Source organism: Podarcis erhardii (assembly GCF_964252035.2).
Source record: "Podarcis erhardii genome assembly, chromosome: 5".
Classification (NCBI taxonomy): Eukaryota; Metazoa; Chordata; class Lepidosauria; order Squamata; family Lacertidae; genus Podarcis; species Podarcis erhardii.
The window spans coordinates 40,228,033-40,255,046 of record NC_138509.1 but is presented as its reverse complement, the minus strand read 5'-3'; the positions used below and the strand labels follow the sequence as shown (position 1 = coordinate 40,255,046).

General features: G+C 42.7%; 1 protein-coding gene and 1 long non-coding RNA gene across 2 annotated transcripts in view; one reads left to right on the top strand and one right to left on the bottom strand.

Annotated features, from left to right (window-relative positions):
- STK32C (serine/threonine kinase 32C) overlaps nt 1-27,014 on the bottom strand; it is a 382,168-nt gene that overhangs the window by 92,005 nt on the left and 263,149 nt on the right. The window lies entirely within an intron of this gene.
- LOC309342461 lies at nt 18,828-21,311 on the top strand. The gene is made up of 2 exons (XR_014156839.1): nt 18,828-19,083; nt 20,679-21,311. It is a non-coding gene; the product is annotated as an uncharacterized lncRNA (long non-coding RNA).

Here is a 27,014-nt window from a genome sequence, read left to right as displayed (position 1 = left end):
ACGTTAAGGGGAAGGAATTAAGGCCTTGTTACTGTTTCCAAAGAGAGATGTGGAAATTGACTTTATTTCAACTCCAGTTGACGTCATGAGAAGAGAGGTTACTGCAGATTGTTTTATTTTGTGCTGTGACTTATACCTCAGAAATCTGACCCTTTTCAGATCCACATACTGATTGGTTGCCTAATCCATCTCTCCCCCCACAAGGCCAGTAAAGCAATAATATGATTTCTAAGGCTTCCCAGTTAATAGTGTCATGTTGCAATCTGTCAAGGAGGACATAATGCCCTCTGATGCAAAAGGGTGGTTTTCGTTGTTCTTTTTGCTGCCGTGTGCTTCTGTGTTACGATTTTTAAAATTTGAAATTAAGAGGTCTCCGGTGTTTTCCTACAATTACAAATTCCAGTGACTTCTATCTGAAATCTTCCCTTGTCCTACTAATTCTCTTCATAGTAGATAGACATCTGCCATCTCAGCTTAATTTGACTACAAAACCACAAGGGCAGTATTCCTTAAATACAATCAGGGAGCTTAAATCTGAAGAAACTCATCATGTGCCTCAGCACCCAAGTTTAACTGGGTTTGATTGAAATCAACCAAGAAGCAGAAAATGCTAACCATTGTGTTTCAGCTTCCATTTGAATCCAGAAACAGAATTGGAAACTCCCTAACTGCAATGCTTGCTAATACTGATCTATAAATTTCTCATATGAACTTATGTTTGAAGGAGTAGGATCATGAGCAGCTATCTGCATTGTGATGATTAAAATATGTGCTTAGTGGAGAAGCAATCGTAGACCTTAGATATGAAAAATATCCTACAAAGACTTTAGTGCAGTAACAGCACTGCCCTGTACTTCCTCTGTTGCTCCCCTTTGAGTAAAATACTCTGAATTAAGCTTAGTTAACTGCCTGTGGTCTAAACCACTGAGCCTAGGGCTTGCTGATTGGAAGGTCAGCGGTTCGAATCCCTGCGACAGGGTGAGCTCCCACTGCTCGGTCCCTGCTCCTGCCAACCTAGCAGTTCGAAAGCACGTCAAAGTGCAAGTAGATAAATAGGTACCGCTCCAGCAGGAAGGTAAACGGCATTTCCGTGCACTGCTCTGGTTTGCCAGAAGCGGCTTAGTCATGCTGGCCACATGTCCCCGAAAAACTGTCTTGGCCAGTAAAGCAAGATGAGTTCCGCAACCCCATAGTCGTTCACGACTGGACTTAACTGTCAGGGGTCCTTTACCTTTACCTTCTTAACTGCCACCCAATAAAATTAAATGTATCAAAGTACATTGGTAGGAGAGGGAGAATTTGAGGCATGATAAAACAACCTTGCAGAAGCTATGCAGGTCTGGGACTACCTTTGCATGCCACTTGAATTCTCTTGCTGAAAAAAGGTGAGACACAAACCTAATAAATATTGCCAAAAAATTGCTGTTAACACATTATAGGCCACTTGGAGTTATATCCAATACTCTACAAAGGTGGTTCCACTGGCATAACAGGACTTCCTTCCTTTTCCTCTCCTCCCCCAACTCTCCCGAGCTGATTTTGAGGATGCAAAGAGGGGTTAAAGAGGAAGTTCCGTGGTGAGCACAGAAGTCCATTATGCCAGCAGAGCTGCAGTGTTGGATATGGCCCAAGATATTGTGGGTTATAATAAGTAAACAAAACCTACTGAAATGAAACAAACCAAAAGGATGGCAAGAAGCAGATCCAAATTATGAGTCACAATATTGTTTTAAGCATTACGAATTGCATATATGTCAAATACTAAAACCCTTTGCCTTTATCCCAAAATCTTACACAACCCCAGTAGAGTGGTTGCCCACATCCCATCCCTTGTGACGTTCGTGTTTCCCTTTCCTTCTTTCCATTCATGGTCTCTTCTTCTGTTTAATTTGAGACTCTGAACTCCTAGAAACAGGGACTCATCTTTTGGCTTATGTTAGCCTATAAAGCACCAGGGACATTGATTGTAAAGAAAATAATAACTAGGATGATAGCATTCTCGTGTCACTGCCTAACAGCAGGTTCAGGCAGCATGCAATTTGATAGCCAGCAAGCACTTCCAGTAATATCCAAAAAAAAAAGCCACAGCTGAAAATCCACCAAATTGATGCTCCCCATGAAGAATATTTCCCTAGATGTTAAGTGGCAATTTCTAAACCACACCTCTCTTCACAGATAAACAGTTTGCTTATGAAATGAATTATTCCTTGTTAGGAAGAGCGACTATCGCTTCGCAAAGCCAGCAGCACACACACAAATGTATTCCCTCCAAGAATAAGTAGGTCATTGGTTATCCCGTAAATTGAACAAGGAAAAGATGAGGGATGGGTTGAGTGGATCTTTTTTTCTTTTTTTGCCCACAGATGTTATTTTTAGCTCAGTTCTCACTTGATGAAGGACAAAAATAAAACCTTATGCATTTTTCATGGTGTGCCGGCGTGCCAAATTGAGGCCTTCACAATGTGCCCTTGGCTCGATACATTTTTAATAAGCTGTACCCAGCAACAAAATGAATAGTCCATTTTGGGTCTCACATTCAGAGTCCAAGCCTGTGGGCATAGCTACAATTAGGCATAGCAACCCTACAAACACTTACGCAGGAGTAAGCCCCCTGGAACCCAATTTTGGAGTAGATGTGTCTAGAATTGTGCATTACAGCTCCTGCGGCATGAGCTGAAATGAGCAGGCCAGCCATAAATGTTCATTCTGCAAGTTATTCAACTAAGTAGTTGCACTAGTGCAAGGATTAGCACTAGCACAGTGGGATTCTGCACACACCCCTGTGCTCATGCTCTTCACTTTTGCACTTTCTTCCCTTCATATCTCCTCGTCTCCACTTGATAGTACCATTGGGGGAGGGAATATGAAACTGCAGGAAAGGAAGGCAGCACTGCTGACTTTTGCCCCCACTGGAAAAATGTGTAGATCCAGCACAGTCTTCATTCCTGACCACTGGCAATGCTGGCTTGGGAAGATGGTATCTTTAGTCCAGCAACATCTATAAACCATAATTAAACTAAACTAGTTAAACCAGGTTTCCTCAAACTCGGCCCTCCAGATGTTTTTGGCCTACAACTCCCATGAACCCTAGCTAGTAGGACCAGTGGTCAGGGATGATGGCAATTGTAGTCTCAAAACATCTGCAAGGCCAAGTTTGAGGAAGCCTGAGTTAAACCATTGGCCATCTAACTCAGGATTGTTCAGATTGGCTGGCAGTGGGTACCAAGGATTTCTGGTAGGGATCTTTTCTGGCCCTACCTGGGTTGAATCTGAGATCTCCTGGTTACAAAGCAGATGCTCTACCACTGAGCCACAGCCATGAGATGCTACAGTGTGACTATGCAGTGTGTTAGTGTACACAGCTGAAACTGCAGATTCTCTACAGTGAAATTGGTCTACTGGGTTTCATCCAATGGTGTCCATGCATGGCTGAAATGAACTTCTGCTCATGCAGTGGGGTGCCCACTCTTCCTCCTCTATGCAGCCCCCTAAAATCTGCTCTGGAGGATTGGGGGACTCTCCAGAGCAGAATTGGAGAAGGAAGGAGGAAGTTTGCTTGTATATTGTTTAATTACACCCACTGTGTATCATTCCTCCAGGTTTCCATGAGGGATTTTTCTTGAAAGCATCAGGAAATAGAATGGCATTCTTCTGGTGTTGTCAAGGTCCAGAAGAGTACACTAAACAGGATATACCAAGAGCTCTGGCCAAAAGTTTCAATACAAGGAATAATTCCTACTCGAGAGTAGAGGAGAAAAACGTGTATATTCTGCTAAGAATACCAGTGTTAAACTGATAGTAAATTTAAACACGACGTATAAGTGCGATAGTTTTAAAATAAACACAACGAACTGCCTTACAAGAGAAGTCTACAACTTCAGAAGATACTATCATTAACTGTAAAGGCTGGTGTTGAGACAACTTCTTAAAAAAAGAAGTACAAATCAGCCAGCATAAATACAGCTACAGAATCCCCATGGGTGTCTGGCTGTTTCCACAATACTAAGGCAAACAGAAGCTGGCCAAAATTGTTCCTGGGAGTTGTGATGGATTGAGAAAATCAATGGTTGACCTTAGAGCAAACATGCTTAACTATGGACAGAAGAAATGTAGGAGTGCATTCAACACAGAAGGGTCTTCTATAGGAGTGAAAAGCATTGTTATTTGGGCTGCAAGTACCATTTATGTTATCTGGTTTCCCAAAATAGTTAGCTGATTTCTGATTTTATCATTTTGCATGGTTTTTATCATAAGTTTTTGCTTTGCTGTTTTGTGAACGGTGGTATATAAATATTTAAAAAATATAAATATTTATAAATATTTTATAATTAAATACATTTACAAAGTACTATTAGGTTATACAATCTATTCTCCACCCACCCACCCACCCAGATTTGGCCACCTTGTATTTCATCTTACATTGGAATATCAGACACATTTAAGTGGGCTCCTAGCCTACTTTAAATATTAGGAGATGAAAGAACCGCACTCAATTTTTTATCAACTGAAAAGGTAATTACACTAAGCTTATTGCCTATAAAGTTCTGTATCTTTAGAAACCACATGTCTCAGAATGTGTCAAATTATCCACTCCCTTTCATGTGAAGCACAACCTGGGTGTGATTTTGCCACATACCAGAAATGGGGGAAATAGCAGCAAATTTCAACTACTTTACTACCTTCAATTGCCAGTTATTTAAACACAAACTACTGAAACCCTTAGAATCACAAGAGATTTGTCAACAGTTTCCTGTGTTGTCCACTGAGAGAAAGAGCGCAACTGTTTTAAGAAAAAAGAAAGAATGCAGCTAAAGGACCTGTCTCAATTGTGGTACAGACGTATCACACATTTGACAAGAAGCATGCAAGGGGCAGAGAGGTAGATATTTCAGTTTTGTGTTATTTGAGACAGAAAACAAGTCACTTTTCACTTAGCAGGAAGCGCTAATAAGAGCACTGCTGGCTGTCTTGGTTTAAGCGCTAAGCTTCTGTCCAGTTGCAGAGCTACAATAGCCAACAGCTTACATTAATTCCTGGTTGGGTTTAAAGAATTCATATTGAAAGGCACAAATTCTTAACATTGAAGGGATCATTGAAGGGATTAGTCTCCTTTCTTATTTGCAACATTACAACATGGATTCTGCACAGCAATTGAGAGAAGCTTTTGCTTAGCTAAAAGTTAAGAATGCACTCTTAATGATTCCGGCGTACATATGCTCATGGAAAGCTAATTAGGGCCCCTGTAGTGCAGACTTTGGCTTTTTGTTCAATCTTCTCCAAACTGAAAACACAGTGTTCAGGAAGCCCTGCTGAGTGGTCTAGATTCAGAAGAGCCAGCTTGTTTCTTTGTATCGCCAGCAACTCTGTGTTGTTTCTTAGATGCAAAGCAGGCAAACATTATAATATACATGGAAAATATGTGTGTCTCCAAGTAGTGAGAGACTCCAGGGGTCCCTGTGCTTACCCGCGTTTGTTTCCTCCTATGTAGCAGCCATGTGAGCTTGGTGGGGGAAAGGCCACTGAGCAACTTCTTGGGATATGCTTAATTTTGGTACTTAATTAGTCAGCCAAAGCCATTGCCTTGACAAAGAAACTGGTCTGGCAAGCTTCCTCTTATGCATTCTCTCCTCACAGATACATGTGGTGGTCCCAGAGGAACAACCCCACCCAAGTTCATTCATTCCTGCATGTATTTTTTGCCCTAATATTCAGGATGTTTGTTTTGGCCATTGATTTGGTCTAATGCTAACTTCATCCCTACCCATTCCCATCCGCATCTGATCATATCCCCATTCCTACGTCAGTTGCTTTCCTCCTCAATGACGTGCATTAGGTCATGAGTAAAATGCCTTTGCCCTGCCCCAGTTACCTGCTTCTCCTGTTTCTCCAGCTATTGTACAAAATGCTCCTGTAGAAGACCTTATTTGAAGTAGTGGTGATTGACACCATATAAATCGTCATATAAACATACGTAGCACTAAGTAGCAACAGAACTTTCTCGTGCAGCAGATTAACCAGCGATACCAAAGTAGAAACACATTCAGGTTTCTGTCTCTTTGTTCCACAGCAGATTGGCAACATTTGAAAAGTGGCAAGCTCCACAGAGCTGCTGCTTGGGAAATTTGGCTCACAGCCAGACCAAAGGTAATCAATTAAGCCAGAATTAAAATGCCATTTTCCAAGTTTTGCAAAATGACAAAGAGCTTGATGCAAGCTGACATCGGAAAGGTTATGCTCCTCAGAGCTTAACATTTAACAAAGGAATGGCTATAAAATTACAGCAAATGCCACTGTGTGTCACGATCTTTCTCGTACCACGAGACTCTCTGGTGCTTGTTTCCAGCAAACAAGGAGCTAGGGCTTCAGTCTTACCTGGGAATAGCTTCCACTTAATTGTCTTAACCCATAAAAGCTTACTTCTAAGTAGACTTGCTACTCCACCATCAGAGGCAGCATTTTTCTGAATGCCAGTTGCTGGGAACTGCAGGAGGGGAGACTGCTCGCACTCGCTTCCTGCTTGTCTGCTCCCATATGCAGACTTTCCATAGGCATCTGGTTGGCCACTGTGAGAACAGGATACTGGACTAGATGGGCCAGTGGCCTGATCCAGCAGCCTCTTCTTATGCTCTTAATTCCCAGTGGGAAATCTCCACAAAGTTGCTTTCAAAAATCTGTTACTAATGTAAAAGATATCCCGTACAAATGAATTTTCCAAAGTATTGTGAGCGAGTGATAAGTTGATTTAAAAATATTTATGTTTTGCTAGCACCATAATGATTACCTTTTATCTGGAATGAAACATAAGGACTGTAGAATAACATTTCCTAGAAAATAGATCTGTACAAATAAACTGAGTCATTTTAAAACAGAGTCCTCCCACCAATAATAAGTTCTTTTAAAAAGACAATGGAACACTAGATTACAGTTAACAACATATTGATCCCTGTCTGTACTTCCTGCATTTCAGGACCTCACTGTTTATAATTTTCCCCAGCATATGTGTTTGTATTCCAGTGCTTATGTCTTATTAGTCTTCAGTTCAAAACCCCTGGTACCTTATAAAAGTTGAAGGGTTTTTAAAAAACTATAATTTCTCATACTTATCTGATTCCCTTGTCCCCCGAAACTGGCTACCATATCTGCAGGCAGCAAAAATAAGGGGAGGGGGGATTTCAGTGATTTTTCACAAAAGAGTAAAAAAATCTGGTGCTTACTAAGCAGCAGCACTCCTCTGGGAGGCTGATAGTGGCACCCATTTACCCTAAATGCCAACTTGGAAGAATGCTATGTAATGGCCTAGTGTCATTACCACAGGCCTTCTGAGAAATAAAATGGCGGCTGCCAGTCCCCCAAGAGGGTGCAGTCACAAGTAAGTAGTCATTGCTGTTGCAAGACAAGCCACAGAGAGTTATAGGAGTAAGTTTCAAGGCAACTTTCACATGCATGCACACACCAAACTGAAGCCAGAAGTTCTTACTAGAAAACATTTGGCTTAGGCTTAATAGTTCCTTGGCTTTTCAAGGAGGCTTAATGCCTCTGAATTCCTTGAACAACTATAAAATAAGAGGTCTTCATCTAAAAATCGGCTCCTCTAGCTTGGGGAAGCAAATTCTGCTGCCAGTTTCCTGAGCTAACTTTGAACTAAATGAAAAATGCAGAATCTAATTTTCCAAAGGCAGCCTGCCAGTGTATAGATGTTGTGCATGGTTTTATTATTATTATTATTATCATACGATCATAACAGTTTCCAAAACCATTACCCTTCAGATGGCACCAATTTATAATCATGATCCCTATGTCATTTTGATGGTGCTGACTGAAAAGTTACAAGGTTAATTTCATTAGAAATTGCTCAGTGTGTAATACAGAACTGCAAACAAGAAGAATATTCACACAGTTCCAAACAATGGTATCACACAATGCCTTTCAATGAAGAAAAATGAGTGAGAATGTGCACATAATAAAATTAGGAAGTCAGCAGAGAAGTGGAGGTCGGGACGGGGCAGGGGGAGAATGGTGGCATACGATTTACTTCTTCCTGGTAACATCTAGCATAATGCAATTCCTAGCATGATATTGTTGTACTGTCCATTGCCAGTGGCACCATCACAGTAGGGCAGGAGGGGCATCCAAATGCATTAGGACTGGCCTGCCACATTTTGAAATAGGTGAACAAATCTGCAGTGAATGGTGTGGTGGGCTACGCTGTTCACCTGACCTCCCTCTGGCTGAGTCATTGCTACATACCAAGACAGAAGGGTGAAGGGACAAGGTGGTGGAGAAGTGGGTGTGGCACAAATGTGCCAGCAAGAGCACCAGATTTGACCAATCCCTGACCTTGCCACCACCTCACCCTTCTCCACAATGACATTTGCTACTGGAAGTCGTGCACATTTACCATCTTGAGAGCGTGGCCCATGTAAGACGTAATCCAAAGTGTAAAATTATCTAAATGCACCACTGTCCATTTCCATGCTCCCATTGCATAACATTGGTTGCTGGCAGTGGGGAATTAATGAGGAAATCGTAAAGGTAAAGGTAAAGGTACCCCTGACCGTTAGGTCCATCCGCAGATGACTCTGGGATTGCCGGTGTTTGTCTGCAGACAGCTTCCAGGTCATGTGGCCAGCATGACTAAGCCGCTTCTGGCAAACCAAAGCAGTGCATGGAAACGCTGTTTACCTTCCTGCCAGAGCAGTACCTATTTATCTACTTGCATTTGACATGCTTTTGAACTGATAGGTTGACAGGAGCAGGGACCGAGCAACGGGAGCTCACCCCATTGCGGGGATTCAAACCGCCAACCTTCTGATCAGCAAGCCCTAGGAAATCATACTCTGTATTATTTGAAAAGGGAAGGGAAAGAGGCAAGGAGTGGTGATAGCGCCATTTCCCCTTGAAGCATCTATCTGTCTAGCCCAGCCATTCAGTCTAGTCCAGCATCTTGTTTTCTATGGTGGCCAATCAGATTTATCCAGGAAGCCCACAAGCAGAGCATGAAGGCAACTAGTACCCAGATGCATAACAGACTCAAAGTCATAAGGGACACGAGCACCTGCACTTAAATTAAAAACAAAAAATGGAAGCCAAACAGAGATCAGGTCATAGGTTGCTTTGTAATAGGTTCACCAGTGTGTGCACTGATCACATTAGGTCCAGCTAAGGCTTGCTGCTACCAGCAACCCACATGATGATATCCAATGTTAGTCATGCTCAGAGTAGACCCTTTGAAACTGGGTATGACTAACAATGGGGATAACCTACCGTATTTTTCGCCCTATAGGACACACTTTTCCCCCTCCAAAAATGAAGGGGAAATGTGTGTGCATCCTATGGGGCGAATGCAGGCTTTCGCTGAGGCTTCAGGAAGCTATCCCCCCAGCCCGGCAAGCTCCGGGAGCGATGGTGAAGCTGTGCGCAATTTCGCCATCACTCTGGGACCCGTTCTGGGGTCAGGGGTCGGGGGAAGCTCGGGCTTCCCCCTCCCCAGCCCCGCAAGCTCACCTTTCCTCCTGGACCCCCAGCCCCGAGGCTAAAAACGAGCCAGGACAGCAAGCGGGATCCATCCCGCTCGCTGTCATGGCTTCTTTGCTCTTTGGGGATGGGGGGGAATAAATTATTTTTCCTTTATTCCCCCCCAAAAAAAAATAAGTGCGTCCTATGGGCCGGTGCGCCCTATAGGGTGAAAAATACGGTATATATTTTTCTCTTAACAGGAATAAAACCAGGTCTTAGTGATCCACCCATTTTTTATTCCACCATTTTTTTATTCCACCTTTTAAAATATTTTCTAGACAGCTGCTAGAGATTGATCACAGTTCTTGAAAATCAATAGTGGCTCCAACAGTAACATTTGTTAGTTGCTTCTGTAGCTGCATCTTCCAGAACAAGTATTGTTGAACACACATTGAGTTTAAGACGTACTACTGAGTATCTGATTGTTCACAAATTGTTCCTTGTTCTGGCAGTTCTTTTACAGGTCCCAAGATCAGTTCTCTGAGTAACAGCCATTCCCTGGGTTTTAGAAATCACAAGGCTCATGCAGTTGTGATTCAGAGTGAGTGATTAGATATCAAAAGGATACAGTGTTCTTTCTGACCCATATTACTAAAATTAATCATTTTTGGCGTAAAGATTTTCACAACAACATGCAATGTGAAGTTTACATTTGTATATTTTATCGTTTCGCTTTTCAAAGATATCTGATTTTGAAGAAATTAAATGATGAATTTATAGTACGAAGCTTGGAAAAATCTCCCATTTTTGGTGATGCGCTCCAAATGTTTAGAATCCACATCTTGGGAAGAGATTAATACATTGTATTTCAAAGTAGGAACAGGCAAATCTATCACATTTTCCCTACCATTAGTATGCATCATGTCATCTTGCAAACTGTATCTCATCAAATTCTTTATTTTATTTTGAACATTTTGGTAGCATATTAGAATGTTGAACATAACAAGAAGCATGTTCATTAAAGCAACTGAAGAAAAAGCAATACAGGTTGCTGTTGACATTCCTTTCTGTTTTTCACATCTTCCCCTTTCCTTTTCCAATTAGAGCTCCCGAGTAAAGCCAGTCTCTGCTGAAAGAAGCAGGGCTTGCATTGGGCACCAAATTTAAACAGCAAACCCTGCTAGAAAGCAGCAATTGGGAGAATATGTCCAAGGGTGCCCAAAGGATTTTCTGGACCCAGTACACCCGTATGCAAATTGAGCTTTCCATTCCATTCACAAAACTGGAAGTCAGAAATACTCATTGATCTAATTCATCTCACTCCATGATTTACCAGTATATTCCAATCTATCTTCTGTCCATCCCTCTTCTAATCTACCCTAGGTTTTTTCAGTGATAAAATACTATCAATCTTTCATAGAAAGGCAATAAAACAAACCCATCAAAGAGCTAAGAGCAAGAAGGGAAAAGCACCACCTTTTAAGAGTGAAAGGCATTCATGAAACATAGGTCACAGGTTATGTCCAGACTGTTGTATTGATGTAATCATGAGACAAATTGTTTTCTGGAATTTAAGCAGTTTGGAGCTCGGGGTCACAGTAATTCTGATTTCCACAAATCAGCTGGATCAATGTAGCTCTGAGATGTGAAACACTCCAGTCATGAGCAAATGCCTACTCTATTTGATTTGGCCCATCTGTGATCTCAGTCCAATCATGTGTGAAATTAGATAGTGATCGCTGTTAAGCTCTTAGAGAGCAAAGGTCGTATCCATGATATTGAGCTAGTGAAGTTATCATCAAAGTATTATATTAATTGTCATTCTCTTTAGCAAAAGAGACCAAAGAGTAAAAGTGAATGACTGTCAGAGGAAGACAGTCTGTGGCTTTTCCTCACCCCAATAGCGTGAGGTTCAACAGAAGGACAAAAAATGCCTTAACCTCACTTCTTGGTGGCCTTGATTTGATGCAGCTTACCAGGGAGTGGGAGAGGGGTGAGAGATCAACTATTCCATAGACACTACAAAGATAATATCGATCGCAGTTTTTGTAAAGAGGAGATATATAGATTTAAGTCACACATGTGCACCAAAACATTCAGTGTAGTAAGCTATCATGGCTGTGGTTATATTGCTGTCAATTATTGGGGGGGGGGAGTGCAGGAAACCATGGCAAAGTGCTTCTGGGTGCTCATGTCATTGTGGTGGTACAGTTTTCCTTTCCTCCTGGTGGATTTGCTGCACCTTATGAGGTGTTGCTTCTGAGGTCTCCTGATCCTCAAGAGGAATCCAAAGTATTATTCCATAAACTGGCAGAAATGTTGATGAATGTTCAGGGCAATTTTATATAATGAATGTTGTAATATATATATATATATATATATATATATATATATATATATATATATAATCTGATAGTGCAAGGAGGATTCAAAGTGTCTTTGCCTGAATGCCACAACAACAACAACCCTTCAGACCTTCCCATTCAATGTGGGAACATTGAGGGTCTCGCTCGAAGGGCAGGGATATTAGGGGCAGGGCTGGGATGCACAGTCCTTTCCACAATTCATGCCCCAACCCCAGTCTATGAGTACATGAAGAGAGCTCTAGTAATGGGCAGATCCCCTCTTCTTCCCTGTTTCAGATCATAGCTGGGCTCTACAACAATTTTCTTCCAAAATTGGAATATGGAGCTGCTTGTCCTGAGTCCAATTATGAACAAAAGGTGGAGCCCACTGTACTTTCAATTACATAATCAGAAGTGCAATGAATTTTGGATCCTTCAGCCCAGCCTTTATAAGCCCTCCTCACTTAGCAGCAACTGTTCCAGTAAGGATAGGACAGAGGGAAGCCTATCTTCATCCTCTCCTAGGTACCTGGAACACTGCAGCAGCAGCCTCTCGGGTGCCTGGGAGGGCAGAGGAAGAAAGGGGAGAAAGACTCTCCTCAACCACTGCTGGAGCAACAGCAGCTACTGTAGTTGCAAATTGGTACGGGCATTGCTGGGTGGGTGGGTGGCTGGGAGACATCTCAAATAATAAATTAGGGCTCATAATGCTTCCCTCATATTTAAGATGAGCATTAAGAGTAACCAAGGTGCATATTCCAGACAAATGAGTTACAAACCTTAGGAACATTGTTATTTATTTGAGCAGAGGCTATTCCAGGCATCGGCAAGGTTTAACTTGCCTGGGCTGGTTCACTCCAGCAGAGATCCCTCTGTGGGCCAGATTGCACTCATTTTATGGCGTCTGTGTCTGAGCAGACGCAACTTCTGGCACCGCGGAAGCAAGTCCCTGTGCCGCACTGCACTAGTTTAGCACAGCACATGGGGACTCGCTGAGTGGGCAGCTCGGTTCAGGGGCAGCTTGTGGGCCGGTTGAACGACCCCTGTAGGCTGCTTGTGGCCCATGGGCCTTAGGTTGCCTACCCCTGGGCAAAGGTGTCATGGGCTTTGAAGACACTCGAACTCAGCATGCAAGGGAGAAATGTGCTAGGAGGAAGGCACACTTGACAAATCCACACCGGGATCAACTCCCACCCAGAAACCAATGTCCCCACTGTGGAAGGACGTGTGGATCCAGAATTGGCCTCCACAGTCACTTACGGACTCATTGTTAAAACCATGTTTATGGAAAACAATCTTACTCACCTACAAGTGTTCACCAAAGAAGAACAACCCCTGGGCTATTCTATGTTCTCTCTTTTCCACCCAGGGCTTTAGCCATGTGATAGCAAGTGTGAGCGGAAGGGACTACTGTCATTTTGGGAACAAGGCTAGAGGCAGCTCTCTCCATGACACGCTGACCTTTTCTCAGTTCTTAAGAACCTTTTGTGTGGCAGCTGAGGGAGAGAAGGCCCACCACCTCAGCTATAATGAGTAAATGGCGGGGGGACACATTTGAGATCAAGACCAGTATGCCTACTGTATTTTAACAAGCTTCATTACTGGTACATTGGCTATGAAAGAGAGTGTTCAAGTCTAACAATCGTTAAACTTCCTGGGACATTAAGTTCTAAAAATAAGAGAGGCTGCTAATGAAGAAATTGTGCAATCTAAACTGGTCTAAATTGACTGGCTGTGTATCAACTTGCTGCATGTTAACTATTAATTCCAAATGCACTATTACAGACGAAGAGATTTGGATAACTAGCTTTCTTACATTTAAAAATACCTAGCTTGAAAAATCGAAGCAAGTAATTAGTAAGTGCCACATCTATGATGCAATGCCCCCTAGCACTCTCCTGCTTCCTAACACAGTTTGTGGTACTTTTAGCAGAATAACACAGGTACTAGGGAATAGGGAGGGGAGAAGGAAAGGTAAGAGTTATACATTTTGTAGGACTACATTCATACATTGAAGACACGTGTGAACAATAATGGGTGTGTTGCTGTGTTCGTTTTCTTGGTTATAATGCTAGCGATTCTCAAATGAAGATGATGGACTTTTCAGAACTAGCCGACCTGACTGGAAGAGTCTGCAACCAGAAGGAAGAGGAGTACCAGGACGATTGGATGAAATTCAAAGACTATTTAGTTAAATATGCTAAGATAACTTAATTGGAAAAACTTGCAAATACCAGATAGGCTTAGGATTTAAATATGTGATGTTAGAGAATAATATGTTTAAAGTTAAAATGAAAAGAAGAAAGATGTTAAGTGACTAACTTAATTTTATGAGAAAATTGGTTTTGGAAAACTGTTACAATGATATACAGTAGTACCTCTGGTTATGTACTTAATTCGTTCCGGAGGTCCGTTCTTAACCTGAAACTGTTCTTAACCTGAAGTACCACTTTAGCTAATGGGGCCTCCTACTGCCACCGCACGATTTCTGTTCTCATCCTGAAGCAAAGTTATTAACCTGAGGTACTATTTCTGGGTTAGCGGAGTAACCTGTAACCTGAAGCATATGTAACCTGAAGCGTATGTAACCCGAGGTACCACTGTACAATGAAATTCAGCCAGGGGAATTTGATTAAGTCATTTAACAATGTTACCAAGATATGATTAAGTACAGTTAAGATGTATGTTTGTTTGTTTAAAATTCTGGAGAATCAATAATATATATATATATATATATATAATGCTAGCGATTCTGCTCACGTTTCTTACATTCCTTTTACAATGCTGTCAGTGCTGCCTCTAGGTCCCAGCTCACAGAGGACCAACGCTAGGCTGTGGTAATGTATAAAAGTCTTTATTGAAGTTCAGTTTCCATTTCAAAGCCACAGCGTGCAGCCCTACGTCTTAACCCCTAGATCGGCGAAGTCCCGTCTGAGTCTCCTCCCCTCTGACACCAGTTTAAGATCCTAGCCCTGCTCCACCTTTTCCGCTGCTCTCTCCTCCTCTGGGTCCTCCTGCCCGCTGGGGTATTGCCCTTTCTGGACTCTTCCGACGCTGAGTCGCTTAGCTCCTCCCCCTGCCCCCGGCGGGCTTTAGGACCCGGTTCCCAATCCTCATTCTCTGCTGTCCCGCGCTCCTGTACATTTGAACTTGCCTCTCGCGCCAACCCAGTGACCTTTCTCCTAACCGTTACACTACTTCTGTCACTGCTTCCCTCTTCCGGGACACTGGCCGGATCTGACCTCCCCTCCGTTGCCCGACTCTCTGATGGAGGCGTGGTCAGCCCTGCCTCGTCTTCTCTTCCTGTTGGGGAATGCACTGACCCCGATACTTGGGACCCTTCCCCCCCACTCTGCTCTGGTGGGGAAGCTGGTCCTGATTTCCAACTACTGCTCTGAGAATCCCTGCTGCCCCCTTGCTCCTGGGGCGTTCCCCCTGGGAACCCCCTGCCCCTGGCCACTGGCGCCCCCTTCTGTGAATCTTCCGATTCGCTGGAGAGGCTCATGGAATCCCTCGGACCACTGTCCTCTTCTCCTACGCTCCCCTCGGATTCTTCCCCTTCACTCTCCATTTCCCCTCTTCCCTGTGCCTCTGCTCCTGAGCCCCTGACAAATGCTTTTTGATTGATATCATGCCAAGTACCCTTCACAACCATGGTTATCATGTGACATAACAACAGGTGTCAGACATGTCATTACCACTACCCATCCCACCTCCTTGATGTCTGTGATGCACCTATGAAAATGATGGGAAAGAAATTTATGCCAAAATACTGCCCCCAAATTTTCTCCCATAATTTTCTGAGTTAATGGGCTCACAAGTATATTTTCTCTGGAAGCAATTAACACTGAAATTGGCACTAAACTTCCACTTGGTTTCCAGAAGTGACTTCTGCATCCTGTGAAAGAGCGGCAGCTGTGGTAGCGGGATGTGGAGGCTGGGCACCCACAGCAAAAATGGTGACAGTGAGCCTTTACACATATTATCTCAACCCTCAAATACACAGTACTACTGTTGGAAAGATTTTCCAGCAACTGGAATCAGATCCTGCTTAGCCATGATAGACCCTTCCTTCCTAAGAATAGTCTGTTAGATAGAAGGAATGGATGAATAGCTTTGTCTATGAAAATGTGAGGTTCTGTTCATTTACATCTATCTGATTTAGACTATGACAGAGACCATAGATCTCTCTACAATTTTTAATTAATGACATTTTAGCAACTGCTGCTTTGAAAAGTGGCAGGGACTGGGTTGAGCTAGCAATGTCAGAGTATACAGAAAAGAATATTTTTTCCATCATAAAGGTATCTGAATCACACAAACAGACATTTTATTCTTGGAAAGAACAAAGAGACATTTTCAGTGTCATCTGAAGCTTGCCAGATAACGTTCAGGGTTCCTGTAATGCAGCAGACATAAATTATCGGCCTGCTTTCAGGTCAGAGCACAGAAAAATTAAGGATACATTATTAAGGATTTCGTAGGTCAGAGGCAGATGATTATAATCAATTATTATTGAGCTTGGAAACAAAACTAAAAGGATGTTATTATAGAACTATTCCTCACTAGGCAAGAAAGAATCGAGGAAAAGCTAAATGTGGAACAAATGGGCAAGAGGCTTGGCTGGATGGCCTATAAACTCTCATATGGTTTTAATTAGTAATTTTATAGAAGTTGTATAACCGGTAGCTATTATTCATAAGCTGTTTGTTACAAAAGGCTGATATTTCTTCAGATAAAGTAGATTATCTAATGCTTAGAACTTTTCTCATTCAATTACCCTCCTCCTTTGCTTTGTGGCACACAACTGGCCTACCCTAAGCTATAGAAAAGGTCTTAGGTTTCTGGATGCCAGTTGCTGGAGATCATAGGAGGGGAGAGGAAAATGCTCTTATGCTCATGCTCTGCTCCCTGGTTTCCCACAGGCATCTGGTTGGCCACTGCGTCAACAGGATGCTGAATAAGATGGGCCATTGGCCTGATCCAGCAGCCCATTCTTACGTTCTGATGTTCTTAAAAGGATTACAGTGAGCATGTGGTTTCCTTCAGAAATATCCGTTTGCTATTCTCACATATCCATGTGGCTATCACCATACCCATATTATGAGTAAAAGGGACCATAGGTAATCACAAGGTATATGACGTAGCTGACCCAAGATCATATAAAAATAATTTGGTTGGCTCACACTGAACAAAACTAAATCACTATTGCACTCTTCTGCTTATTGGCTAAAAACATTTTACCAAAGTTCCTAATTTGAGAACTTGTTAGGTGCAAACCCCTAACCCAAAGTGAAACAAGCCCACCTGCTGCTGCAAAATCTGGTGAAGGAGAGAGTCACAACTCAGCGGTAAGAGTGTATTATTTACATCTAGAAAAACTTAGTTTTAATCTCTGGCATTTGTAGTTAAAGGAGCCCAGACAACAGAGCTATAGTCTAACCATATGAGACAGCTCCTTTTATTTAGGGCTATGTATATGTTGTGGTGCAAAAAAAGCACAGAATGCAGTATTGCATACAGAATTAAGCTTCATAAGAATCTCATATTTCTTTTTATGTATATATATATAAAGTTTATAGCCCTCACAGTTAGAGAGCCAGTGTAGTGGTTAGAGTACAAGACAAGAGTACTGGATGAGGACTTAGGAGACCAAAGTTCAAATCCACACTCAGCCATGAAGACATTCGTCAGTCACAGGATTTCACCCTAACCTATCTTACAGGATTGTTGCGTGGATGAACTGGAGAGGAGAAAAACTATGTAGGCCACCTTGAGCTCCTTCAGAGTGCATGAACACAATGCCTTCTATAATCTTAGAAACCCAAAGCAAACTGAATAAAACTATTCCAGTCTTTTTCCACCTTCTGTTTAATATATATGTATTCCATTACTTTTTTCATCTCTGCAATTTTCCATGTCTAAATAACCAATATTTTCACTCAGCAGTATTACAGCTTCACCATCTGCTGGCTATAAGTATCTTTGCCACAGCCAGTGGGTTCTAAATCATTTTGTGATGCCTTAAAATATACAAATCCATCCATACATGCCAGTAAGACAAGCAAGGTATCTGGGAGACTACAAATCCCGCCACCATCTGCTCAATAGCATAAAGAACCTTTTCTCCCAGAAGAACATTATTCTTTGACATGCCCATGATTCTTTCCTAAATTTAGGTGAGTACAAATGACTAAACCAAGACTCACGATGAAATCAGGCCCTTTCAGTTTAGAGCAAGTTGTTGCTTTGCCACTGAAAGCACTGCCTTCCACTGTTCCCCATTCCCGCCCTTACACCTACACGAGAGCATCTGTTGACAAGCTAACTGAAAAGCAAAACAACATGGACACAGATACCATCCCTACAATTTTCCTGATGACAAGGGGCAATTATCTAAATGGGTACAAGTCAAGATTTTCTCTTTAAAGAACTCACACACACGATGTGCACCTTGACTCTTGTATAAAAGATGCAGGACCAGAATTAACATAATTCTGAAATCTTCTATTTAGGGAATTGGACCTTCATCTCTGTTTCATTCGCAGCTCACTGAAAGCCTGTGATTACCATCTGAAAAAGCCAGGCCTACTTTTAAAAAACTTAAGAGAAACAAGTAATGGAGCAAGTAATCACTTCTTCACATTCAATCACTTCTTCACATTTTGCTCTAAGTAATGTGCATGTTTTGTGCAGATTGTTTTGCTATTGTTTGACTAAAACAGACAGGCAACGTTTCACGCACCTATTGGATAGTCAATAACCAATTCCCAACATTCTCTTTGTTGTATTCTACAATCACTAGAAAGAAAGAAAGAAAGAAAGAAAGAAAGAAAGAAAGAAAGAAAGAAAGAAACTGAACCCAGAGTGAGAGTGTATCCAGATGATGAACTATTCACATAGGAGCACTATATATTATATTCCCTCTGTTAATAACAGTAGGCATTTTGTCATCCTTTGCAATTCCCTCCATTGGCTTCCTCAGACTGACAACAGTGGTATATGTTGCCGTGGAAACCGTCAGCAACTGAAAAATACCTAAAAGCCAATAGCCCTCAAAATGTGTTCCGATTGTGGGCACATCAGTGTCACTAATAATAAAAAAGACCATCTCAACAACATCATATATCTATGTGCTTCCTAGATAAGAACTGTTAAAGGTGAAAGAATTTCATAGAAATGTCAGCTACTTCTCAGAGAAAACAAATAGCATCACCCGAGGCTTAGGCCTACACACACTGTAGGGAACAGAAAGCTGTCACACACTCCCCCAACATTCAGAGTAAGTAGGACTTATTAGTGACTAACTTTGGTAGCAGTGGCATCTTCACTTGGATTGGCATATGTCTATCACATTACAAATAAAAATAAAAAGCTTCATTTCTAAATATACTGTTGATCATTTTTTAACCCTTATTCATATCCACAAGTGTCCAGAACGGTTATCACCTGTTCAGATGTACAAAGTCAAGCATTCTTTTAATAAAAGTTTATTAATTACAAGTAAGACAAAACAGTGTTATACTAGCAAAATATGTATAGATATGAGATAAGCTCGAGCAATAGGTGCAATCTAGTTCTGATCAGGAAACTGATGTGATGTTATAGCCCAGTAATGTTATTATGCTGCCTTGAGTTCTTTTTATGAAGGTAGAGTATTACCGTATTTTTCGCCCTATAGGATGCACTTTTCCCCCTCCAAAAATGAAGGGGAAATGTGTGTGCATCCTATGGGGTGAATGCAGGCTTCAGGAAGCTATCCGCTAGCTGTGGGAGACGCAGCTCTCCCACAGCTAGCGGAGAGCTTACCAGCACCCAGACGCTTGGGGCGCACTGAGCTCAGCACGCCCCAAGCTTCTGGGTGCCAGCAAGGTCTCCGCTAGCTGTGGGAGAGCCGCGCGAAGTGGCGCGGCTCTCCCACAGCTAGCGGATAGCAGCCTGTTCTGGGGGCTGGGGTCGGAGGAAGCTCGGGCTTCCCCCGCCCCAGCCCCGCACCTGGGGGGGAAATTTTTTTTTTTTTTTTATTTCCCCCCAATAAACTAGGTGCGTCCTATGGGGCAAAAAATACGGTAATTTTAATAATAAATGTTTAAAGTGGTGCCTCTCTTCTTTTTTAAAAAAAATTACATAGTACCTCCCATCCCAATTTCTTCATATGGATCCTTATTCTCAAAGGGCTCAGAAACTAATATAGCATCCACATGAATGCTGGCTAACACTGAGGTATTAAAAGAATTAAAAACTGAATGAAATCAGAGGTAGCCAGGAAGCTGAAGACCTATGAACCTAAAACACTTAAGAAGTAGAAGTTGAGATTCCAGCTGCTGCAAATTAAGGAGAATTCCCTTTATGATACTAACCACCATTAAAAGGGTCTACAAACCATCTCCTCCATATAAGATGCTCTTGTAGCTACTATGCTAAGATTGTATCCACTTAAAGCAAATATATAACTTGAAGACTCAATACACCAAGGCTTTAACATGATGGCTATATTTGTGAATATTGTGCTTGCTGCTTGTATATCAGTGTTTCACCTGTTAGACCTGCAGCATGCCCACAGCAGGTGTTTCAAGTGTGAACAGGCCCATGTACACGGGTGCTTAAAGACTCAGATAATTAATGCTTTACAAATTTGTTGTAGAAACACCAGAGTCAATACAGCAAACATCACAGTATACCCTGTGAAGCTATTTTGGCTTTAACTGAAATCAATAGGACTTCGATGCAGACAAGCTGTCTGCCTACAAAAACTTATATTCCTTCCACTGCTTTGGAAAGACAGGCGAGCTGGGTTTTTTCCTCATCAGGTGTGAAATTCCCCTCTTGATGATATGGACAAGGGACAAATGGTGTCCTTTCATCTCTTTCTGCTAGCAACCTCTCCATCAACGACTTTGCATTCCCTGCTGTACAAAAATCAAACACCCCTTCTTGATCTGCTCGGAATACATCTTGTACTCGAATCTAATCAAGTGGCAAGCCGACAACTGCTATTCATCATCCTGATGCCTAGACCACTGGCAGCAAATGCAATACAAGGACAATAAGATGCTATAAGGAAGCAGCACTAATAATAGTGAGTTTCCAGTTTTCCCTGGTTAGCTCTTCTGATTCATATGAGACTGCAATTTTAATACCTGCCCTTTATATGAGGGTTAATATGTGGTGCAGAATTCATGACTGAGCATTAGAATTCACATTTGTTCTCATCTGGGGATTTGCACGTCCGTGCCAATTATGGATCCACCATGAGGAAGTATTTCTCCCCTGCCTTTAAGTCTGGAAGGCAAGATTTTTACACCATCTCAAGAAGGATATGCTAATAGCGGAGAAAGGTACAGGAAACAGCAGCTAAAATTATCAAGGAGTGGGAGGCTAGGGAGGTCGGAGAATTCAGATGAAAATGGAAATGTCCAAAATGAAAATCAATCCTGCAAATACAATCAGTTGTTTTCAGGCTGCAAATGGTATATAGTGGAAGGTAATAGATTACTTTTTTCCAATTTGCATGGCGTTTTCTTTGCATTGAAATGAATGAAATGGAATAAAGTAAGGATTACATAGTTAATTTTTACCATGGTGGGCCGTGAGACAAATAACAGTGTTGTTGTCAGCAGCCAAACTGCAGCAGAACAGAACAAGTGCTGTGTTTGATGAATGCGGGTTGGAACAGAAATGGATGTCTTCTTACTTCCTCAGTTGAAATACTTCTTGTGGTAAAGAATCTCTTACCCCCACCATTTCTTGTATGCCAGGCAGTCGTGTATTTCCATCCAGTTCTATTCAAAGGCGGAAAAGGGTGCCTGAAATATGTGACCTACCTGACAAACTGACTCTGGTTCTCATTGGTCAGAAACAGTCAGAGGCTACTTCCTCCAAAGAGGCCTGGAGAATGTAAATGAAAAGCATTTTTCTCCCCACCATTCTCAGAGCACTGGAACTCGTGGTCACCCAGTGAAACTGGTTGGCAGTAGATTCAAAACAGGGAACATAAAAGTGTTTCTCCCGAGGAAGCACAATTCATCAATGGCCATTCATTGCCACAAGATGGACTGGTGGCCGCTGGGTCAGATTGCTTGAAAAGGGGGTTGGACAGATCCATGGAGAATTGACCTATTCATAGCTAATAGCCATGATAGCTAAGTAGAAACTCTTTGCCACTGAATACCAAGTGGTACTGGGAACAGGGAAATGAAGGGAAAGGTATTCCCTTCAAGATCTGCTTAGGAGCCTCCCAAAAGCACCTGGTTGGTGGCTGGATGCTAGACTAGGTGGTGCTTCAGGCTGATCCAGCAGAACTGTCCTTAAATTCACAGGACTACCAAGTCTCAACCTAAGACCTTAATTCACAGGACTCCATAAGAATCATCCTTTCTCTTCCATAATGCCTTGCTTCACTGAAACGCTGCTGTTGGTTCATGCATACTTGAAGACATTCACTAATGCATAAGGAAGTGCTAGCATAAACTGTATGCCAGTTGTCAAAACAAAGGAACTATGTATAGATTCTGGCACATTTCTCTTGGCTTTTCTATTAGGTTCCCCTCGTTATCTTCAGCAAGTTGGTTGGAAGAAGTGTGTGTATGTGTTGGGGGAGGGGGGCTATAAGAGGGGTGATGCAGAGCCGGTGGAATCGTGGCTGCAGAGAGGCAAGGACATCGTGTAGTTTTGAGATTCATAGAATCGTATACAGTTGGAAGGGACCCCGAGGGTCATCTAGTCCACACCCCCTGCAATGCAGGAATCTCAGCTAAAGCATTTGTGACAGATTGCCAAGGATAAGCAGAGGTTGGATGGCCAAGTGTTCAAATCTCAAAATGCAGATCTGAAAAAAACAAGGCAAGCATCATGACCCAGAGATCCCTGCCGGCTTGGATTTTTGGTGCCCTTGGAAAAATTGCAATAATCCGGGAGCAAGGGAGAAGCAGGGACAGAAAGTGAAAAATGAGAAAAGGGGGGCAAGAGATAGAGTCAAAGCAGCAGCAGCAGCAACAGGTAAAGAGGGGAGTGGCAAAAACAACCACCAAAATTAGATTGTTACTTTTTCATGCATCATCTGAGCTTGCTCACAATTGTTGGTCCTAATGTGAAGTGAGCAAGGGAAAGGTCACCCATCTCTAATGGCATCCCTTCTACCTCCTACCCTTGCTTGCAGTGAAGGCAATTTCAATATGCAAGTAACCCTATTTAACAATACAGAGCTATTGCTTGGTGAAAGATACCTTGCAAATGTGAATTTCATATGTTTGCAGGAGTCCAATCCAAGTCCTAGCACATTTCTGAGAGAAATAACTGAAGAGTTTCTTATGTTCCTTGGATATTTTTCATTTGTCTAGTGAAGCAATGTTTATTAAGCCACTGTTACCAGCTTTAGTGCTACCAGATTCTTCAGACACAGTAATTCTTTCCTGTTCACGGGCAATTCTCTGCATTCCCTTTGAACTTTCATGTAATCTAGAATATGCCGCATACATTCAATAAACATGGCAAAATGACAGTAGAGATCTGGTCACAAATGGAGTTTATTGTGGGATGCTGTAGAGCAAACAACAGCACATCGTAGGCATTATCTTACTGATTTTTAAACAAAAACAGTACAGTGGTACCTCTGGTTATGTACTTAATTCGTTCCGGAGGTCCGTTCTTAACCTGGAACTGTTCTTAACCTGAAGCAGCACTTTAGCTAATGGGGCCTCCTCCTGCTGCTGCGCCACCAGAGCACGATTTCTGTTCTCATCCTGAAGCAAAGTTCTTAACCCAATGTACTACTTCTGGGTTAGTGGAGTCTGTAACCTGAAGCGTCTGTAACCCGAGGTACCACTGTATGTGAAATAGGCTACAGAGTGAAATTGGCTACAGAGTGACTTAGCATACTAAGCTGCTGTTACATGCACTATGGTGGGGTCATGAATAGTTTAGAGGAAGAACACAAAAGAGTTGCACTACAAAAAAAATTTCTAGTGATGTCCATCATACTATCCATTTGGGCCCATGACACCTGCAGAAACAGAAACCAGCCAAATGAATAATCATTAGCTTGTGGGGGAATTAAATCACACTCTCCCTAGGAACTGGATGTCGCGGCTTATCTGGCCAAAAACATTGCTTTAGGGGAAAACACTTATATCACACCTGTAAAAACAGTTCTAGCAGTCCCATATTTCTACATTAAAAACAGCCAAGTGGGTTAGAAGTTCACCACCACAGAGATTAAAGGATCTTGGGCTAAAAAGCTAGGAAAAGACCTCAATCAGAACAGACTGGTGTTGGGTTAAAAGGATCAGTGGCCTAACTTGATTCAAAGCAGCTGCAAATTTTAAGTAGCTATGCAGTTGGAGAATTTCAGAAGGTGCAGCTTTCTCTCAGCATGACAAGCTGCACATCATTAATATATATGTGTGTGTGTTAAAGCTCCTACATACACAGAGAGAGAGAGAGTTGTATTGGATCCACTTGCTCACAACCACATGAGCAGAGTGGATGTTGAGTCTCTTCTCCTATGCAGTCAACATCCTCCCTCATTCCTGGAGAGATCCTGACTGGGTGAGAAAGAACCATGTTTGACCCCACCCACAAGGCAGTGGTACTTGCACATACGTCACAGCTGTGTGGGTCAGCACTGTTGGGGAGCATTTTTCACATGTAGATCCCTGGGGCATACTGTTGGCAGTCATGAATCTGATTGCTTTTAATCTGTTGTAAAAAGAAAGTAAAATACTGGCCATCTGAGTTACAGCTATGGTTGCCACCAGACAATTCATCTCTGCAGTGTCTATAATGCAAAACAGCTCAATAGGACTGGAGTCAGTACTATTTTTGAAGCAATCACTGCCTACCTTTCTGTTTATACTGTGCTTTAAAGGCAGGGGGTGGGAAGCATGATGATATGTGTTTATTTTCATACTCGGAGCCACAGAAAGGACTGCATGCAAGCTAATCAGACAATTAAAGGCAGTGAATTACCTCCCCTGTCAATAGACCTAGTTTAACCAACTCAACTTTATACTCAGGAAAGAGGCTGGAGCCATTAATACTGCTAAGGAGCCTCAATTAATTAACACAGCAAAATCTCCTGGGTCGCTCTAAATGATCAGACAATATCCAGTGAGATGGGAGGCCACGACAAAAAAAAAAAGGACAGCTCTAACTTCGCCAAAAATACACACAGAGAAAAAACAGCCGAGGCAATTTCTGTCTTGAGTTGGGAGTGGTGATAGTTGAAAGTTCTCTAGTTCTCAGAACCTAAAGGGAGTTTGCAAACCCAGCCAGAGGATTTCCCTATGTCTCTTCCTCTGCTTTTCATCGGGGACTTCCCAGCTGTGCCCATTTCCTGCCTCCCTTTCTCTGAGTAGCTAATTCCATTTCTCTTTTGCTGCCTGCAAATAGCCATTGGTACCCAGGAAAGTGTTCAAGTAGCTCTGTCACCTCTGCAGCAAAGCCATCTCCCACTCTCTCTCTCAGCTTGTGCAGGCTGGTGACACAGATGTCTTGCCCCTATGAGCTTGCTGCCCTCTGCCCCTCTCCCAAGTTCCTCACCAGGATAGGTCCACCAACACTACCACAAGTGACCAAGAAACCAGCCTGCTGTACATATATAACATTTACCTTGGTTGTTCCATCTCCTTTCGCCTCTGGCCCTGCCTACCACTGGTTTGTGGCCCCAAGAAGGCAGCCCAGAAAAGACTGTAATCCCCTGGTTGGAAAAAGTTCCACACTTCTGGCCTAGACCTCCACCCAACTCCTGTGTTCCCATAAACAAGCTCGGCAACAGCAAAGGTGGCTGTTTATCTCTCATCTCCCCTGACTTACCAATTTTTCTGGCATCTCAATCTATCTTCAGCCACAAATAATAGGTAGTTGTGCGACACGAGTACAAAATATTGTGATCCAAGGAAATGACAAGCACATCAATCCAGTGGACTACCAAAGAACAGATAATAACATAAAAATATGCCACAGCTCAACATTCATTTTGTCAAGTGGTTATTAATCACGGGCTCTTTCTGGGTGAACTTCAAGAGCCAGTGCTGGGAAATCGGGGGGGGGGGGGGAATCAGAAAAGCACACGGAACAAAATGTAGCCTGCTTCTCGGAAGCAAAAACACACTGCGCTTGACAGGGCTGGCTCCCAGGGTATACACTTTCACAGGACTGCAACCCCAATCACCTGAACGCTGTGCTTTACTGCTCCGGGGAGCTTCATTCATTTTCCTCTTCGCATGAAGACATGCGTTACTATAAATAGTTTCAGTGCTACAGACAAGGGAGGAATTCTTAATAAGATCCACATAGGCTAGTTTTTAAATAGAAATGTGCACCCCCTCCACCACCTAGTGCAAGGACAAGCCTGACTATCCACAGAAAGTGAGACTTAATGATTATCACTTTTTTAAGTTTTTCACCCATTGCATGCACAGCTGTCTCTGTAGTGTGGTAAGACTCTCCTGGGTTGGATTAATTATGCCTCCTCAGTAACGAGACCTGCATTTCCCCACTGAAATATCTTGACATAAGAGGAAGCACGATCTCCCCATACGAGAACATTGTGCTGGTTCCTCTCTCATCCGTCTTCCATTCCCACCCACACTCCTTCTCCTTTGAACTCCCCTCCCACTTTCTCACTTTCCCAGCATCCCTTTTTCATGCCCTGGCTCTCAGGAAAGTTCAGAACAATTACCAGGCATTACTGATCGTTTGCTTCAAGTGCATTAGGCATACACATCTCTTCGGCTTCAGACCAGGCACAGCGTACGCACTGACTCCTGAGAACTGTAAACTGCTAAGAGCTTTCCGGATCTGGCTTAAAGCAGGGGCTGGAATTCCAGTTCTGATTTGGCCTGCAAGATCCATTCCCACCCCCCAAGTTCTGTGCCTTACCCTCAGCATCATTTATGGGGCAGGTAAAGACACAGCTCCCTGCTGAAAGCAGGGTTTGCAGGCAGTGTCAGTCAGCTGATCAGTGGCACGCATTTGCAAAGCCTTTTCTTTGCCCATGTGGTTTGTTTGAACTCAGGAGCAGCACAGAGAAAGACACAGCTCCTGACTGTAATGCTGAGAGGGCAACACTTGCAAAGCCTTCTTCCTTTATAAGCACTACCAGTAAGCTGATCACTGGCACTCACAAAGCCCCGTTCCTTTGCCTGGCTGCTTTGATTTCAAACCACATGGCAAGGGAAAATGTTCCACCTGACGTCAAGTGGGCATCAGGTG